The sequence below is a fragment of the Piliocolobus tephrosceles genome, chromosome 7 (genome assembly GCF_002776525.5).
Source record: "Piliocolobus tephrosceles isolate RC106 chromosome 7, ASM277652v3, whole genome shotgun sequence".
NCBI classification, from domain to species: domain Eukaryota; kingdom Metazoa; phylum Chordata; class Mammalia; order Primates; family Cercopithecidae; genus Piliocolobus; species Piliocolobus tephrosceles.
The window spans coordinates 14,008,739-14,015,535 of record NC_045440.1 but is presented as its reverse complement, the minus strand read 5'-3'; positions in this window follow the sequence as shown (position 1 = coordinate 14,015,535).

Sequence of the window (6,797 nt, the reverse complement as noted above, 5' to 3'; positions counted from 1 at the left end):
TTCCCTTCCCTTCCCTTCCCTTCCCTTCCCTTCCCTTCCCCTCCGTTCCCCTCCTCTCCCTTTCCTTTCTTTTCCTTCCTTCCTTCCAGACATGGTCTCACTCCTGTCATCCAGGCTGGAGTGTAGTGGCATGATCTCAGCTCACTGCAGTCTCAGCATCCCAGGCTCAAGTGATCCTCCCACCTCAGCCCCCCTCGTAGCTGAGACTACAAGCATGAGCCACCGCGCCTGGCTAATTTTTGTATTTTTTGTGGATACGGTTTTTGCTATGTTGCCCAGGCTGGTCTCAAACTCCTGGGCTCAAGCGACCTGCCCACCTTGGCCTCCCAAAGTGCTAGGATTACAGGCAAGAGCTACTGTGCCCACCCTAAGAGAAAACGTCTTCTACGATGTTGTCAAGTGGTAGTGTCAGAAGAAAGCTACAAAGAGCTAATTTGCATGAATCTTTTATGTTTCTCTAAGTTTTGGGAGCATGGCACTGATTTCTCTGTGTTCTGGACTGTCCATTCAAGGAGCAGCTATGGACATAGAGGTAGTGTCTCCTCTGTAGCTAAGGATAAGTTTGCTTACAACCTTGGAAGGTAGAGGAGTATATCCCCTTGGACATGCTTGCTGCCCATTATAAACAATTGGGGTTCCCAAAACTCTCAGGGTCCTCTCCTGTAGTGCAACCTACTGAATGTGCAGGGGCCATCTCACCCTCTTTGTGTTGACCTGTTGTACAAGGAGCTCAGGAAACTGGCACAAACATGCACATGTTATGGCTGCTGCTGTTGTTCGATGAACTGTTTTTCATCTGTGATCTGGGGTCTTATGAGGTCTATCAACATCCATGAAACTGGGGCAGCCACACTTGTTAGCTTGCAACGAGAGTAAGATTTCAGACCCTTCGTAGTTCTCGACAGTTCTGGCATTAAATGTGGGATGCTGAAAAAGGTATGCCTTTCTAGAAGGGAAAGAATGAGGACCTTATGGGCTGATGAACAAGACTTGAGAAAAGTCCATGGGAATTGGTAGTAAATATGTTGACCAAATTGTATGGTTAGCTGGACAATAAATAGAACTTCACCACTGCCCACTGATGAGGAGGAACTGGGAAGGTAGTCACAGCTGACAATACCAGGAAGCAGGTTCAAAAAATCTAACAAATACTATCATTGTTGTCAACTCTCCTCCAGGCAGAGGAACTTCCTTGAGAAACTGATGGTTAATCGGGTGTACTAAATTATAGCAACTTGTACTAGGATTTATCTTAGGTCAGCAAAAACTTCCACCTCTTTCTAACAACAGTTGCATAGCTGAATGTGTATACTGAGTGTGAAAGGAGGAATCTTTGGGACCATGATTAGGGGCTGAACTAGGCTAATTGTTAGAGCGCTGGCTGGTTCCCTTGAGACATGTGCTAAGGCGGAATGGTAGCAGCTGGGCCATCTTCCAGTTCAGTCCCTCCTGCAGTTCATTAGGCCAATTGTGGATACACTTAAGACAACTGTACACGGACTTAGAGGTGGTTGGTTTTTGTTTGGGTTTTGTTGTTGTTTGTTTGTTTGTTTTGCAGTGCATCCTGGCTGCTATAAGGGATCATTAGCCTCGTCAAGGAGATTTCTTGATATAGTTAAACTCTTGGAGAAACCATAGAAGAGACATTGACTAGTATTGTGGCTCTTACTGCTCCTGATTGGATTTACAATGTTGATAAAGGAGACCCAATGGAGAATGAGATATTGACCCAATGAAATCTACATGAATTCTTGTGGGCAGCCTCACCACCATGGAAAATTTCTATAGTCTTTATATTGAAATAAGGCAAGAGCTTAAGTGATATTAGCATGAAAATAGAGTTTCAGGTGTCCCATATTAAAGTGAACGCCTTTAAAATGTTGCCCCTGTAAGAGCCAGTCAAGCATTAGTTGGCCGGAGGATGCAAACCTAGTGGTCCCAGCTGGAAAACGGCTGAGAAGTTATGGGGGTCTCATGGTGTAAACAAGAGGACCCCTCCACCCAGGAGAGTACTGGCTGGGATGAACATATTTGAAGTTCCTTCGGTTGAAGCAAAGCTGCTGCTACACGGCTCAAAACTGAAGGTAAATGTGAAGCCGTTTGCACAGAGCTTCCCTCTTTGTCTGTACTATCCTTCACTCTTTCTCTACCCTGATCTCAGCCACTTGAAGGAGACAGATTAGAGGTGGAGTTGAGGTCTGTTTCCAAGGTGGAATCAAAGGTTATATCTGCCTACTGGAATATGTTTGGGAATTTTGAACAGGGGAAGGATTCAAACTTTTATGGCTTTTTGGGTATGGGCACCTAGGAAACTATGCTATGCAGACCCATGAAAGAAAATGGGTCTAGATTCAGCTCATGAGGTTGGGGAAGGTTTCACGGTGCGAAAAGAAGGTTAACGTGACCTTATGGGCCTATTCAATATTCTGTTGTTGACGCTTGTATATATGAATGTATAGTAGACATGGGTGTGTCATATGATTGTACTTCTTTGTTCCATACTGCCAGAGACAATTTTTTTTGACTGAGAAGAGCCACACGTAGAGAACTCCTAGTGGGACACAGAAATAGCTCCATACCTTATATTTTTTTCCTCTCCTAGGTGTTCTATCAGAAATCATACAGCATCTTGGGGAAAGGAAGATAGTAGCCCTGTTGAAGGACTTAGAGGTAGAAAGAATAGCAAGAGATGCATTAGCCCAATACAACAGCCTTATACAGTCAGTGGAAAAAAACTTAACAGGACTAGAGTTTCACAGGAGTAATCAACTTGAATTCAGTTATTGCTCCAAACGTGTCAGCAGTTGCAGACATTGTAAAGGTGATTGAATTCATTACACAGATTGATAGCACTTGGTGTGTTGTCTTAGACACTGCTGAAACCTATTTTGCCTTAGGCCCAGCACCAAGGCATCCGGATCAGTTCTTATTCACGTGGTAAGATCTCCAATGTATGGTTGCCGTACTCCCTGAGTGTTGCTTAAACGTCCTTGCAATTTGTCACCAAGGAGCAGGTGAGGATTTAGCACAAGTGTTTCTGTTCTTTAATTTACAAAGTTTTTCTTATGTGCATGTTACCAAGTCAGAATATTCATCCTCAATAGCCCCAACTGGTTTTATCACACTTTCTCTAGCGGGAGTAACTGATAAATTCTGAAAAACTGCAAAAGAACTGTTTGCCAGGTAAAGTTTTTTATGGAACAATGTGGGTGGATTCACAATGCTGAATCCCTCTGGCGGTCAAGGAAGACTGCTGTCTCATCAGACCTCAAAGCCAAAAAAAAAAAAAAAAAAAAAAAAAGGAAAACCAAAAAGATGCCACATTGTTGGGCTCTTTAAGGACTGGAGATAGAATGTACCCCTCTTGGGCGATCTACTTATCCTTTATATTGGCTTATCCAAAAATCGTAATTTGAATAGGGCCCAAACCAACAGTCTCCACTGAAAGGTGTTCATTAAACTGAAATATTTTGGGAACCCACAGCTTTAACATTCATCTTGAGTGACCAATGATTTGCTACTTTGTGCCTCTGATAAAGAGAAGCTGCCTCCATTCAGAGGTGCCCATTAGGGTTTGGACTTGTCCACTCCTTGAGACAGGCAATGCAGTCAGGGAGAGGATAAGTCCTGACCCTAGTGGGTATGCTGAATGGAGACTGCTTCTCTACCAGAGGCTGAAAGTAGCAAATTATAACGCCCTTTATAAAGCAGCTTCTAGTTCTTGTTGACATAAAAAACATGACCTACAGAGGTCTTGTGACTTGCTGAACTGATATTGTCATTTGGTGGTGGGTGGGTCAATTCAGAATCAATGACAAGTTGGGAAGGGCCCAACAAGCCTTGGCTGGCAAAAGGAAAAGCATATTTATGAATGCAACCAGCTTGGCCTCAGCACTTTCTTAGCATCCTGGCAGCAACTTTACGTAAAACACGGTAACTATATTTTTGGTAGATTCTTTATCTCCTTTTCTGTCACCTGAGGCTAAGCTGCTATCTCAATGGAGCCTTCAGTCCACAGTGGTCCCCTAAATGCCTACGGCTGGTTCACTGATGGTTTGGCTGAGTTGAATTACAACAATATCAGCAAGGCTGCTGGGGCTGTTGAATCTCAGTGGCAGCTATGCAGAAAATGAACATGGTTCTCTGTAGTAAGTGGGCACAGCTCAAGGCCATTCTCTTTGATCTGGCAAGTATAGTCCTTGGTGAACTTTGTTACCTTTTTACTGACTCCTAGGCTGTTCCCAGTGGCCCAGCTGTTTGGCATGCCACTTGGAAAACCACAGACTGACAGATTCACTATGTCCTCTTTGGGATCAAGAACTGTGAAAATACTTCACAGCTGTTAATCAAAACATGTGGACCACTCATGTAGATACACCACATGAGTCTGTTTTCTGATAAGACCACCTGGTAGTGAGCAGCTGATTGAGCTTGCACCACCCAGGATGTCACCTTGGCTGCCTGAATCCATCATGGTATCAGACATGCTAACATACCCACCGACATAGACTAGATACAAAGGAAAGGACCCTGTATTTCTGATGCAGAGGCCACCATACAAGCCAGATCTGGGACTCCTGCCAGAAGCTGAACAAACAGCTTACCTGAAGGTGAGGTCACATTGTTTGGGGTACTGCACAAACCCATTCTTGGAAGCCTACCCTAAGCAGTCACGTGGTGGTGCCTCACCACTCTTGATTTAATTTAGGTTCCGCTGTGGCTGTTTGAGTTTGATCATCTGACCCTGTAGCATTCTTGGGGGGGTAGACAAATGCCCCCCATGAACATAAAGGGCAGATTGGACTGGCTGGTGTCATGCAGTCCCTCCAGAATAAGGATTGACTGCATTATGCAGACTGATCTGGAAATGCCAGGGCTCACCAGCCATTTGGGCAGCCATGCCGGAGGCCCTGGGACCTTTGCCCAAAAACTGATGTGGGTGCTACTTTGGCCACTCCAACAAATGTATACAGTGCCTTCTTTCCAGGGACTCTGTGTCCTCACAAGAACTGTGCTTCTTGTGTGAAGCCACACATTTGTTATTCTCTCCTTGAAAACACGGTGACTCATACCTTAGGGTGGTCATAAGAAACCTCTCAGATGACCTCAAGGATCCCTCCAAAATGAGGCTGTCTTTGGTTTATCCAAAGAGCTTCCTGGAGGGGTAACTGACACATTTTTTTATGTGCAACCTGTGGGCAGTTATCTGTGCATTGGAAGTCCTTCAATTAGAAATGGTGATACAAAATGTGTCCCTGATTTTAGCTCAAGTGATCAGTGGTGCCAACTTTGCCCTGGAAGAGAATCAAATCAGTTTCAGCTCACTGGCCAGGGTTGTTATGGATGATACGATTGCCCTATTATTTTCTGCTTGCAAGCCAAGGCAGGGTCTGTGCAAATGCTAATACATCCTGCTATATGTGGATTAATGTCTTGGGTCAAGTGAAAAGGTCGATACAGAAACTGATGGTTTATGGGATTTGTTTAGCTGGTTAGGCCCAGGATCCCAGGAGCCATGATTGAGGTCACTACTGCTGCTTGGAGTCTTGTTGGTAATAGCCTCAATTAATTACTACATAAGATAAATTGAAAGCATGTGTTCCAACCTCTTTCGGTCAGATTAACTAGAGTGGTTATTAGAGTGGCATACTCAAGGAAAATTCATCAGAATCCAGGATGGTAGAGAAACAAGGGGTAGATGCTGGGAAATAACCCATCATAGGATTCTTACATTTATCTGTATCTTGTGAGTTTCTTTGTTTTGGATTGTCTTTTAGAGATGTTTGTCCAGAAAACAGCCATGGAAGATAGTTTCTCTCTAGAGCAAAGGACAGACATATTTGCTGTCTGGTATAATAAAGGTATTTTCCCCCCTGTGGATCAAAGGGCAAACATGCTTACTGTCAATTACAAAAAATTTGGGTTCCCAAAGCTTAGGTTTCCTCTCCTATAATGCAGCACACTCACATGCAGGTGTCCTTGGGCCCTCTTTGTGTTGCTGCCTAAGAATTGGCATTTATGAAACCAGAAAAAAATTCCTGTTATTCTGGCTATACTATTGCTTTGAGTGATAAACCATCCTTTATCTCTAACAAGGAACCTAATGCCTTCTACCTACCTTCATGAAATGGTGGCAAGCTAGGTTGTCAGATTGCAAGAAGGAAAGAATCTGAAACCATTCACAGTTCTTGACAAAAAGTTCCAGTGAATTCAAATTATGTTCGACTTATCCCTCTATTTGGGAGGAATCATCAGTTTTGTATATAAAAATGCAGTCTGATTTTTCAGTTAGAAAGATGGAAGGCCCAAGAGTCACCTCTGTAGGGTAAAGTTTACTAAAGAAAATAAGAGTGGCTGTGTTACTGTGGAAAGACTTATCCTCAAAAAAAGGTGGATCCTCAAAAAAATGGGATGAGGCAGAGAGAGTCAAAAACGACCAAGGAGACAGTATTTCTCAAGGGCCTAAATGATGCTGAGGTCTTGAGCAGGTTCCGTACGTTTAATTCTATCCTGCATTATGTAGTAGAATGCATTGTGTTTCAGAAGTGCTGTAATTGAAATGTGCAGTTCATTCAATAATGAATAACGGGAGGTCCCATCCAGCAGAGGGAGAAAGCATCAGGATATAGCAGGCAACGTTCTGGGCAAGAAAAGGTAGTTGTCAACTGACTTTCTTCTTTAGGAGGCAGAATCTTGGACCACTCTTCTCTTTTCCCACTTTGCTCTAGCCACTCTGACCTTCGATTTCTTCAAACACACAAAGCTTTTCCCCTTGATTGGGATATTTTATGAGTTAT